The sequence below is a fragment of the Scardinius erythrophthalmus genome (genome assembly GCF_964197995.2).
Source record: "Scardinius erythrophthalmus genome assembly, chromosome: 7".
In the NCBI taxonomy this organism is placed as follows: domain Eukaryota; kingdom Metazoa; phylum Chordata; class Actinopteri; order Cypriniformes; family Leuciscidae; genus Scardinius; species Scardinius erythrophthalmus.
This window is the reverse complement of record NC_138227.1, coordinates 35,864,421-35,878,183: the sequence shown is the minus strand read 5'-3', so window position 1 is coordinate 35,878,183 and position 13,763 is coordinate 35,864,421. Positions and strand designations below refer to the sequence as shown.

Genomic DNA, 13,763 nt, shown 5'->3' with positions numbered 1-13,763 from the left:
ACACATATTTAGTATGTGTTTTGTGGCCTTATTTCAGAAACTTTAATTTTTAGTTTTTTCGATAACCATGCATAAACATTATTCTCTCAAAAATGAAAACATGTACATACATGTGGCTCACATATTATGGAAGTCCTGTTTGTGCTTTATAGAGTGAATTTACACCTTTGCCATTGATATGTTTATAAGCAACTGAAAAAAGCACAAATGTCAGGGCATGTCAGAACATCTCAAGGGCCCCCAAAACACCCCAGACCCCAGAGGGTTAACATGATTTATTGGCAATGATCACTATTTCTGACAATGAAAGTCTCTTTATAGGTCTACAAATATTTCTATTTCTATTTTTGAAATTAATAGACAAAGTGTCAAATTGAATGACTTTCCAGACACTTAAACCTTTATCGTTGAAACCTTTACAATGGAAACTTTATTTAGATTTATTTTGAAAATTTTCATTAAAGCATTCCTTATTTCTTTTGTTCACACAACATAAATGATTGGATTGACACTTGCAGGAAATACTATATACGTAACACCCAGAAAGGTATTTACATCGATTGGGATTGGAATGTGAAGATTTCGTGATAGAAAGGTAATACTCCCCACAAAGTAAAAACACATCATAACCATTAAGTGTGTACCACAGGTATGAAAGGCTTTCCAATGATCCTCTCCAGCTGCAGCCCCCAACACAACATGCAAGATTTTTACATAAGAGAAGAAAATAACAGATATGTCAATTCCTACAAAACAGATTATCACAAATCCCATTGCATTATTTTTTCTTATTGAATCACAGGCCAAGCTAACAAGAGCCATGTGGTCACAGTAGCAATGATGGATAACATTAGACCCACAAAAAGACAAAAGTGAAGCCAAAGCAACCAGTGCAAACATTATAGTGCCACTTCTGATCAATGTAAAAATAAGCAGTTTCATAAACATGGCTGAGTTCATGATTTCAGTGTTATGTAATGGTTTGCAAATGGCCACAAAGCGATCAAAAGCCATAGCTAAAAGTATGGTGGATTCTACAGAAGAAAAGAAATGAGTAACAAACATTTGTGTCAAACATCCGGTTAAAAGATATTTCATTCAAGTCAAAGAGGAAACCAAGAAGCATTGCTGGGATAATGGCAGTGGGTACAATGATGTCGACAACTGCCAAAGCAGACACTAGAATGTACATTGGACTGTGTCGTGGATATTTTTCCCTAAACCTATTACCTGGCTCTATCTTTTGGGTCTCGTCCTAAACGTCCCCACTTTATAGATCACCGGACTACCTGGCTCTATCTTTTGGGTCTCGTTCCTGACGTCCCCACTTTATAGATCACCAGCTTTCTGACTCGATTTCCTAACTAGTTTTCTTAACTAAACTAGCTTCCTGCGCAGGAATAAATTGACAAACAGACCTGCAATTGTCCTTTAAATGCTTTAATCACGGCCGGGAGATCTTCCCGAGCAGTTCTCAGGGAATCTCTCCCAAGAAGCAAGGCCGGAGGATCTCAGACAAATTCCATTGAGAATCCCACCGAAAAACACATATACAACAGTTTTTATAGCAAAGAGGTATGACTTAAATGTCATACTGCATTACATAATTTCCCCACTATTTGATTGGTTCTTCATATGCAAACCCCTCTGTTACTAGGTAAAGAAAACTCTAATCTTGTGATTACTTATCACAAGGTTCTAACGATGACTTAATTCGTTAGTCATAAGATTCTAACAGACTGTCTAGTTTTACTTCCCATAACTGTGTTATTTTTACCCATAGACACTACTCAAAGTCACAAGTTTTTCCCCAAAGAGTTTTGACACATTAAAAGCATATGAATGTTATTCCTGCAAGAAAAACAAATGTTAGTTGATTAATTAATGTTGATTAATTAAAATCCACCACAATTCCCCTCTCTGGTCGTAATCAAACACGACCAAATAGCTGGAATTTTAATTACTCTAATTAATTATTCCATACCCGCATGACTTACCTGCAATCTAATTTACCTTTACCAAATCATCCTATTATAAGTCAGTGACTTTAATACCACCTGATTTCTCTTATCATACCATGTTCCATCTTTTACTTTATAATATCTGTCAAATACTCCTTCAATCAGCATCCTAAGCTGTAATTAAAATACCACCTGTTTCCAACGTTACTACATACACATACCATCTTCTCATCTTCTTCATCTTCTTCCCAACATTCTATCTTCAATCAATCTAATTTCTATTTTCAATAAAGACTTAATATACCATAGTACATTGCCTTTATAACTCTAGTAGACCTTGAGTCAAGTTTAAGTATCCTTTCTCTAGATTTTGAATCGCATTGATCTATGAGGCCTTTAACAGGCTGATAACTGCTGATTAACCATTTTTCTTAACCTTATTTTGTTAGCTTTTAATTCAAGCAGGCAATTGTTTTACTTAGTAAGATCTATTTAAGGATCTTTGTAATAAAATCTAACCAACCAAGTTCTATAATCTTTCATTTTTATCCTTAACACAAATATCAATAATTTAATATTTTGATTCAAACAATGTCATTATTTTAAAATTAACCCAAGCTCTTGCCATGGGAATAGCCATAGCTACTGATATGCTATTTAATCATTAATTACCTATCCTAAAATCCTATATTTTTCCAGAATTAACTGATGGACATAACATGTCCTGCCTCTATTTGTTTGCAATGCGGAATAGTTCATAATGGATCCATTGATCCAGATCATTAAATCTGTAACTTCATTCTGAGTTAAGAAAGCTTTTTAGAATTTTGCTTTATGAGCAAATATTCTATTTCACTGAAATGTCTTTTAAAATTAACTGTTTAGATTCATTTTAGTTTAAATTTAACATGTTTGAGTTACATTTCTCTTGGTCTTGGTACCTAGTGATAAGAAAAGGTATAAAACCTGAGGTTCTGACCATTGCAGATCAGATGAACAGCTGCATCTCACTTTGTTGCTTGTCAATAAAGTTACTTCTTCTGACACCTGGAACTTCGACTCCTGAGAGATTTCTTCGAGACCCGATTTGAGGACTTAGAATTTGCTACAACAATGACAGGATCTCTCTGTTCACAGAACAGCAATGGTGAGTACAGAATGGTGGAGGATCAGGGGGAGGGATGGGGGGCCAGGTCCATGGAGGGAAACGGGGACAAGGGGTGACAGTTTATCTGGTGACCAGGGCGGAGACGACAGTCCATCAGGTGACCAGGGTGAAGCAGATGACCCATCGGGCGGCCAGGGCGGAGTAGGACGTGCAAGCGGCCAGGGCTGAAACGACAGTCCATCGGGCGGCCAGGGCGGAGACTCTCCCTCGGGCGACCAGGACGGAGACTTTCCTTCGGACGGCCAGGGCGGAGACGACCCCTCGGGTGGCCAGGGCGGAGACACCACCGGCTAAGGAACTGGAACAGACACCACCGACTCAGGAACTGGAATAGACACCACCGGCTCAGGAACTGGAACAGACACCACCGGCTCAGGAACAGACACCACCGGCTCAGGAACAGACACCACCGGCTCAGGAACTGGAACAGACACCACCGGCTCAGGAACAGACACCACCGGCTCAGGAACCGACACCACCGGCTCAGGAACCGACACCACCGGCTCAGGAACAGAGACCACCGACTAAGCGGCGGCCATCTTGTCTGAAGACACAGGTTCGGCGGCGGTCATCTTCTCCGAAGACACAGGCTCGGCAGACGTGACGTGAACAGTCTCGGCGGCGACCATCTTGTCCGAAGACACAGGCTCGGCAGACGTGACGTGAACAGTCTCGGCGGCGGCCATCTTGTCCGAAGACCCAGGCTTGGCAGGCGTGACGTGAACAGGCTCGGCGGCGGCCATCTTGTCCGAAGACACAGGCTCGGCAGATGTGATGTGAACAGTCTCTGGATCAGCAGAAGTGATGGATCGCTGGGATGGCGCAGGCAGTGCGAGCAGCTCGGGCGGGGCCGGCAGAGCAGGACGCCTGGCGGCGCGTGCAGAGCAAGACGCCTGGGCGGCGCGGGCAGAGCAAGACGCCTGGGCGTTGCGTCAGGGACGGTAGTCACCTCCGGGATGGTCTCCATGTTATGAGCCACCGGACTCGGGACCACCGGAATTGGGACCACCAGACTCGGGACCACCGGCACTGGGACCACCAGCACTGGGACCACCGGGACAAGAAAAAAAAAAAAAACTTATTTCTAGAAAATACATCTTGTTTTTTGCCATGAAAGATAAAAAGTCTTATAAAATGCATTGCACAGACTTAAAATCTTAATATAAGAAAATTGGTCTTCTTCGGTCTTGACAAGTACATTTTAACTCATTTTGAGGTAAATTTTACTAGAAACAAGTGACAGTTATAAAGTGCAAGTTTTTGTGCATGTTCAATTAGATATTTGTGCTAATTTTAAGAATAATACTACCCACAAATTCTAATTTCATATGACAAATACAAATTTTGTATGATTTTGTTTTGTTAGTCATCTTCTATTTATAGGTTTGTGTCTGTTCAGGTATTTAAAAATTCAATTAAGACAAATTGCTTGTGAAAGTAATAGGTCCAGTTGTCCCAAAAGAACCAATTGTTTTGACATACACTTAATTTCCAAGGGAGCAATGCCCTCAAGAATGACATGCATTATACCTTGAGGTGTTTGTTGGATTAAATTGAAGGCAGGGAAATCCATTACTTTGCTCCTTCGGTTTATTCCGTATGTAGTTTTAAGGCTGTTCCTGAGATACTCAGTGCTGGCTTTCTCAATGTCACTGCACTGTCGAATATGTCTTTCTAGTGTCCTTTGCTCAAAGTTATCTTCATTAAAAAACATGTGCATGTCCTCAAAAGAACATTCACAATGTCTGCATTTACTGTACGCAAAGCCTACGCCCTCTTTAAATCCACACAACTCAGACCCCCAAATTTCAGAAATTAGTATCATAAGAGGGCACCAATGTTGCTCTTTTTTATTCAACAGAGGGATGTCCCTGGACCACAAAAATGCATGATAGCAATTCTTAGTGGGTAGCTTAAGGTACAAAAATCACCAATTTTATGTATGACCCTCCCAAAATTTGTCGAATTCCACGTAAAGTCAGTTATTTCTTTAATTCATTATTTTTGGTACCAAAACATTTATACTTGGTGATATCTAGGTTGGAATATTGTCAAAACTTTAACTTGTTTCAATAATATAGTTATTATGATTATTTTTCTGCATAAAACATAGTGGTGTACAGATTTCACTCATTGTTTTAAACTGAAGACCATTCAGTATATGCTTCCATGTAACAATATATTATACAATTATTGATTAATCTATCAAGTCAATTCATTGTATGCTAATTACCATGGATAACTAAACAACAAGTGAAGTGAATGCTAATTGCCCAAATTGTACATTTGTTGACTGTCCATGTACTGGTGCTTGAGATATCTTTATAATAGATGCACACACATATGCAGAAACACACATAAGCAGACATTTACTATATTACACTCCTGAAGGAAGACAATAAACATCAAATTAATTTACTGCTTGCAGAAATATGTATAAGGCTCAGGAAGAGAGATCTCCTCAAAAGAAACTGCCTAAAATTTAAAACAAGTGTTTAACTCATTGCACTGAAGAGGACCCAGAGGGGTGGATTAAGAATGGCGACCTGGAGGTGGACTGGATGATTGGCCCTGCAGCTCCAGAGGAAGTACTTGCCTTCATATCATGCAAATGTACACGCACATGCACTCTTCCCAAGTGTACCTGTCTAGCTAATGGTCTTAAGTGTACAGACCTATGCAAACTGGATTGTGACAACAGAGAGCAGAATGATGTAATGGAAAGTGACATTGACATTGGTGGGGATTAAGATAATGATGACACCCAGATAGCAACATTGTTTCGGCCCAGATCCGGCCCACATCTGGAACTTGTGGAATGCGGATCTGGCCCACATGTAGCGTGGAATAATGGCACTTGGGCGCATCACTCCTGTTTGCCAGATCTGGGCCACAAGCAGGCCATAGCAATGCCACATATCAGCCAAGAGCAAAGAAATAAACCAGAACTGGACCTTATTTGAGCCGCAAAACCTGTGTATATTAAATATGGCGTCATTTCAGCCTTAACCCTCTGGAGTCTGAGGTGTTTTCTGGGCACTGGAGGTGTTCTGACATGCTCTGACATTTGTGCTTTTTTCAGTTATTTATAAACATGTTAATGGCAAAGGTGTAAATTCACTCTATATAGCACAAACAGGGCTACCAAAATATGTGATCACCATGCATGTATATTTTTTTATTTTTAAGAGAATAATGCTTATGCGTGGTTATTGAAAAAATTAAAAATGAAAGTTGCTGAAAGAAGACCTCAAAACTCATAATAAATATGCATGAATAAGACTTTTGAGAAATGGATGTTCTTCCTTCGAGTTCTGGCTTCAAAATTATGTGAAAATAGTCTTGCTTTATCGTTCAGATAAAACAATACATTGATTTAAATTGATGTAAACAGGTTTTGCTTGGAAAGCCATTATGCGAGTGGGCGTGAACGAGGAGTGGTTTACACCTTGGAATACAAAATGTCCCACCCATTATGCATAATGACTCTGCATAATTAGCCATTCATTCAGGTGTGACTCTGACTGACTGAGCCACAATGCAAGGACAAAAAATTTGAAGACGACTTATATTGACCATTTAAGATTTTGCTTACATCTATCTTGTAAATAGGTTTTGCTATTTTATTAAAAAGGTTACAATTACAATAATAATTAAAATTTCAACAATATTTGAAGTGTACTCTTTCTTTGTAAAAAAAAAAAAGATTATAGGCCTACATTTTAGGCCTATCTATGTATTCATTAGTTTGAATATAGCCAAAATTGGAACAGCTAACATCTTAGTTGATGACTTTATTTTATATATATATATATAAAAATTGCTAAACAAAAGCTTATTTGATATATATATTCAGTATATTCTACAGTAAAAACTGTACTCAAATCTAGTCAACAAAATGTTGTCTTTCATATTTCGCCTGACTGTAACGTTGTTTTTATGAAATATTAGGGCATATAAATGTTAATTTGCAGTTTAATACGTATTACTTATAATACAAATAGCCTACATTTTATTTCAACATATTTCAGTCGATTTTTACTCATGTCAGTAGGCTATAGTAATACAGTTTGCTAAAACATCATCATTCATTCACACACGCGATTTAAATTTAAACTGTCTTTTTGCGAGCTGTGGTAAACAGCGCGCATCTCTGCCGTTCATTCATCAAAAACAGAAACCCGATTCACGTGAGAAGAAAAAAAAACTTACAGTATTCCTCAGCTCGCTCCTCGATATACCCGCACTTCTGAGGTAGGCTACTTTTTTCATCAAAAGCTTATGTGGCAGTATATTCTACAGTAAAAACTGTACTCAAATCTAGTCAACAAAATGTTGTCTTTCATATTTCGCCTAACTGTAACGTTGTTTTTATGAAATATTAGGGCATATAAAATTGCAGTTTAATACGTATTGCTACGTACAAATACAAACATATAGCCTACATTTTATTTCAACATATTTCAGTCGATTTTTACTCATAGTAATACAGTTTGCTAAAACATCCTCATTTATTCACACACGCGACTTAAATTTAAACTGTCTTTTTGCGAGCTGTGGTAAACAGCGCGCATCTCTGCCGTTCATTCATCAAAAACAGAAACCCGATTCACGTGAGAAGAAAAAAAAACTTACAGTATTCCTCAGCTCGCTCCTCGATATACCCGCACTTCTGAGGTACTTTTTTCATTATTGTTATTGCTCACAGCGCTGCTGAGACGGTGTTAAAGTAATGATCTGAATAAACTGATATGTGGGCGTTCACAGGTTTGCTTGGATTGCCTCATTCATTTGCGTTTGAATAGCGCGCGCTCTCCGTAGGCGGAGTCACATTACATTTGAATTAGCTCTAATGAGGTCGACTGGAATCGCTCTCTTTTAATACAGATTTCACAACATGAGAATATTTGTTTTTTATATAAATTACTTCATTTAAGAGAAGAGAATTCAAGCTTCATGCCTGTATGTCTGTTTGCCTGTTTGACTGAGTATTCGCTGAGTTATTGTTCATTTTCGGACGCGTTTCAGAATGGACGACACTGGCAGATAGAAGGCAGAACTCGCATCACGTTTATTTTTCTTTATTTGGCAAAAAGCACAACACTTTGTTTTTATTGTGAGTATACACAAAAATAATACACATTTAACAGAATCGATTGATGTATGAAACTTGTTTTGTAAAATCAAAGTCAAAAGAGTATTTTGGGTCTCAATTCAACTCATAAGGAAAAAAGCGAGCAGATCACGCCGGCGTGATCTCCGACCTCTGAGGGTTAATAAGCCTGTTAACAAGCAGAATCACTGAAGGAAAGACGAGAACAGAAAAAGAGACGAGCAGAAACACAAGAACTACAACTGACTTCAGCCATAGTCTTAGATGAAATCAACTGAAGAGAAGACATTAAATCTCTCAAGATCTCAGCAGAGGATTAAACAACTCCACAAACAGCATTACCAGCTTCACTTATTACTAACCAGACTGACTTTATTTCTGTCAGACGTCTTCAGAAGTTCTTATTGAGAATTAACAGAGGTTTAGCTCTAATGTGTTTCATTTAAAGTCACCATAACAGTGATCGGTGTTTCCACAAGTTGGGCTCTTAACTCTTATTATATCTTTTGTCTTTTTTGGCTGCTGTGACAGTGTGTTTGTCAAACACATTTGCAGCAGCAAAGAAAGCTAAAGTGAAATGAGATCAGGTGATGATGGTTACCTGTTGATGGATTTATAATCATCATGAAACAGCCTGATTCACTGAGATTTTTATAATCTAACAATTGTGTTGTACCATTAATATTGTCACGTCACAAACCCTGTGTTATTGCAGCATGAGATCCAGCAATATTATAACAATCAGTTAGATTTTAACAAACATGAGCATGCAAAAGTCAGTTTAATATGACACACACAGACATCAACAATCAGCGTATGAATCTCAACGATGGTGACAATCAAAAGTACCTTGCTGCAATGCATGCTGGGTACCAGCATAGTACAAAACTCCCAGCATGCATTGCAACATGAATAAATTATGCAGCTGAATTGTCCTATAATTTTGTTTAATTCTAAATATTTGGTTTTATTTTTTGCTGTTGTTTTTCTTGTGAATTAGTAGCTTTTCAGTGATGTTCTGAATTGATCTGTTTATCTAAATATTTGTGATTGTCACCATTGTTGAGATTCATACGCTGATTGTTGATGTCTGTATGTGTCAGCATAAGCTTAGTTGTTGATCTCATGTTTATTAAAAGATTTAAACTGACTGTTATAATATTGCTGGATCTTATGCTGCAGTAACAGGGTTTGTGATGTGGAAATATGAATGGTACAACACAATTGTTAGATTCAAAAGACATCAGTGAAACAGGTTATTTTATGATGATTATAAATCCATCAACAGGTAACAATCATCACCTGATCTCATTTCACTTTAGCTTTCTTTGCTGCTGCAAATGTGTTTGACAAACACAGTCACAGCGGCCAAAAAAGACAAAAGATATAATAAGAGTTAAGAGCCCAACTTGTGGAAACACTAATCACTGTTATGGTGACTTCAAATGAAACACATTAGAGTTAAACCTCTGTTAATTCTCAATAAGAACTTCTGAAGGCGTCTGACAGAAATAAAGTCAGTCTGGTTAGTAATAAGTGAAGCTGGTAATGCTGTTTGTGGAGTTGTTTAATCCTCCTCTGCTGAGATCTTGAGAGATTTAATGTCTTCTTTTCTCTTCAGTTGATTTCATCTAAGACTATGGCTGAAGTCAGTTGTAGTTCTTGTGTTTCTGCTCGTCTCTTTTTCTTTTCTCGTCTTTTCTTCAGTGATTCTTCTTGTTAACAGGCTTATTAAGGCTGAAATGACTCCATATTTAATATACACAGGTTTTGCGGCTCAGATAAGGTCCAGTTCTGGTTTATTTCTTTGCTCTTGGCTGATATGTGGCATTGCTATGGCCTACTTGTGGCCCAGATCTGGCAAACAGGAGTGATGCACCCAAGTGCCATTATTCCACGCTGCATGTGGGCCAGATCTGCATTCCACAAGTTCCAGATGTGGGCCGGATCTGGGCCAAAACAATGTTGCTATCTGGGACAGACACTGAATAACTTTGTTACCTGTATGTGACTAAGAGGTTCTTAAAGCTGCTCATTTGTACACCCTAAGATTTGATACACTTGACTTGTGGTTTAGTTTTCTTTAAAAGTTCTTCTTGGGGCTAATATCCAACTAGGTGGATGTTCATGAAAATATTTTCCTAAAGATGTCGGTATATTGAACCATATTTGCACAAAATATTATTTTGTGTTAATAAAATTTCAAAATTGTGTTATATTTTCCTTAGTTTTTTGTATATTTTCTGTCCTAAAGAGCCTATATTATGATTTTATTTTACTTTATTTAATTATATATATATATATATATATATATATATATATATATATATATATATATATATATATATATATCATAAAAGAGATCTAAAGCAATAGAAATGTCAATATAATACAGTTTATCAATGTTGAGATTTATTTAGCATAATTATATTTTTTCAGTTTAAATGTAAAATTTGTCATTTTCATACCTTAAGCTACCTACATGGCACTGCTATCATGCATTTTTGTGGTCAGGGGGCATGCCTGTTTTGAAAAATAAACATTAGAATTGGTGCCCTTTTTGATACCAATTTTCTGCCCGCCTCACGGACTATATTTCATATTCACCACTTGCAAGATGAATTTTCACACCATTATATAGCTTTACCAGGTCCTCATGCGATCTTCTCCACCTTCTGAGAGTTCACTTTGCTTCGCAATGGCAAGAAGGCAAATTGAAGCTAATTTTGACCTGTACTTTGGATTAATGTTTCCCAAAGTGTAGTAAAACATGAGCAATTTATTCTTTGACGCATGGGGATGTGCAAATTTTGATTTCATCCGAATAAAGGATTATCTGTAAAGCAGAGGGTCTAGAAGAAAATAAAGGGTGTGACAGCATGAGTTCAGTGTGGGATAATCTATGTAGTGGAACTAACGTGTACTACATAACATAATGTTACATGGTTTAGATCCTGAGTACTGTTTATGCCCAGGAGGGGGCATTGTTGGGTAGTTCAATAAGTGCGAGGCTTGGAAGAGGCCACCGAGGTGTGTGTGCTTTTTGGACTCACGCAATAAACTAGAGAATATGACATTTAGCATCTATGATGTCATAAAAATATCCACCACTGCATTTCTGGGATCCACCATTTATCATGGCAAAGATTTTTGGATGAGACAGTAACTGTTCTAAACTCTTTATCAGGGGTATATAATGGAAACATCTGTTTTTTATGGCGAGAGCTCTTCGTTTATCTCTTTTCTGACAACATGCTGCCAATCCAACTGTAACCTCTTCTGCTTCCACAAAATTGAAATTTTCTTTTTATGACACTGTCCTGTCTATATGATGTTGAAACGGCAGCAAATGGATCTTTAAAGGAGTCAAAGAGTCCCAAAGCTTCTTGCTGAAGTTCACTTCCTGCATGTCTGTTGAATACTGTTTGTAACTGAGTCCTCAAGCTGCTCAGTAACTGAGCTTGATACTCTTGAACCGCTGCCACAACATCATTCACACCGCTCCAGAAAGAAAAAGAACATTAATTAGCAGGGAAATACACTGAACATTACAACATCACTGAATGAGAACACTGATAGATCATTAATGTGTCTCAGCAACAAAGTTCTTTTAACAGTTTTAATAGTGGCCAATACTACTTTTAGAGCTATAATTTATGGGGCATTTTGTAAGGTATATTGTATTTATAAAAATAAAATAAAAACAGAAGATTAGTATATATATACACACACTGTAAAAGGTTGGAAACGTACTCGGTTACCTAATGTAACCTCGGTTCTTCAAGATCTGAAGCCAAAAATTATCCTTAATTTTGTATTCATTGTCAACGCAGTGCGGCAACCGGCAGACCAAGGCAGGCTGTATAAGCGTGCTCATTGGCTGCTCGGCGGCAACTGCTTAAGCCTATCAGTGAGCCTCGTGAAACGTGGCCTCCAATGAGGGCTTCGCGCTCTCCACACCCTTCTAACCGTCAAGATGGGTGTGGCCAGTGTGTATATAACGAGGGCTCACAGGCTGAATATCTGGTTTTCGTAGTCTGAAGTGCAAAAGCTCGTGGCGCGACACGGCAGGTTATGCAATACTCGTTCCCGCTTCTAGAGAGAACCGAGGTTACATTAGGTAACCGAGTACGTTCTCTTACGAGAGGTTCTCTCGTATTGCGTAAGTTGCTTACGCTACGGGAATCCCTTGTCAGCGCCGTGCGCGCCGAGCATCCAGCACATGAATCCCAGGGAGACCGGGGAAAAACATTCTGCTGGAACAGGTGGCCGGTCGGAGAGATGGGCCAACACAGTACAAAGCACTTCACTCAGTGTTTAAAATAGAGCGGCGCGGCCGGTCTATAAGTATATATCAGTGCAAAACAGTGGGGCCGGCAGCGCAAGCCCACACAGTACATAAGCACACATTAAGGTAAGAAAAGAGCGACATCATCAGTCTTTTACGAAGAGAATAACCCCCCGCACAACAGAGTGGAAGACGGGCGGCCAGCAGCGCGGGCCAGCACCGGTTAACAGCGCGTAACGGGGAATGAGAAACAGAGCGGCCCAGCCGGTCTGAGTATAAAACACTTCACCCTAAGTACCATACCAGAAATATCGCCAGCATGTGAACGTAGTCTGCACATAAGCGACTGGGCAGAGCATACATGTCACTTATACTGACAGCAATTTAGCCTGTAAGACGGGAACTTCCAGGTTATAAAACCTCACGAATGTCGATGGGGAGGCCCAGCCCGCCGCCATACAAATATCGTGGATAGAAATTCCACTGGACCAGGCCCACAAAGAGGCCATGCCTCTAGTAGAGTGGGCTCTGATACCCAGAGGGCACTGCAGGTGTTTGGAGGCATAAGCTGCTGCAATCGCGTCCACTATCCACCTGGACAGGCTCTGTTTCGAGGCGGCGAGACCCTCGGTGCGTCCGCCGAAGGAAACAAAGAGCTGCTCGGAACGCCTGAAAGCGGCGGAGCACATGATGCAAACTCTCAGCGCCCTGACAGGGCATAGGAGGTTATCACTGTCCCCATTATTGGATGCTGGCAGAGCCGAAAGGGAAATGATTTGTGCCCTAAAAAGGGTTCCAATCGCTTTGGGGATGTAACCGTGTCTCGGTCTGAGAATGACTTTCGAGTCGTTCGGTCCGAACTCAAGACATGCAGGGCTAACAGATAGCGCGTGCAAATCACCCACTCGTTTGACTGAAGACAGAGCTATCAGAAAAACGGTTTTGAGCGACAGGTACTTTAAATCCACGGATTCAAGCGATTCAAAGGGAAAAGCCTTCAGGACCTCCAGGACCAAGGACAGATCCCAAATAGGAACCGAGGGGGGCCGCGGGGGATTCATCCGTCTAGCTCCTCTGAGGAAGCGGATAATAAGCTCGTTCCTTCCTATTGCCTGGCCGCGCGTCGTCTCAGCGAACGCTGCAATAGCCGCCACATACACTTTGAGCGTGGAAGGGGACCTGCCCTTGTCCAACAGCTCTTGTAGGAAGGAGAGCACCCTTGGGACCCCACAT

General features: G+C 39.6%; 1 pseudogene across 1 annotated transcript; it reads right to left on the bottom strand.

Moving 5' to 3' along the window:
• Positions 1–393: 393 nt before the first annotated feature.
• On the bottom strand, positions 394–4,096 carry LOC308693829 (olfactory receptor 52E8-like; annotated as a pseudogene). The gene is made up of 2 exons: positions 3,912–4,096; positions 394–1,196 (listed from the first exon to the last, which is right to left on the bottom strand). The product of its transcript is annotated as an olfactory receptor 52E8-like (transcript).
• Between the last annotated feature and the right edge of the window lie 9,667 nt (positions 4,097–13,763).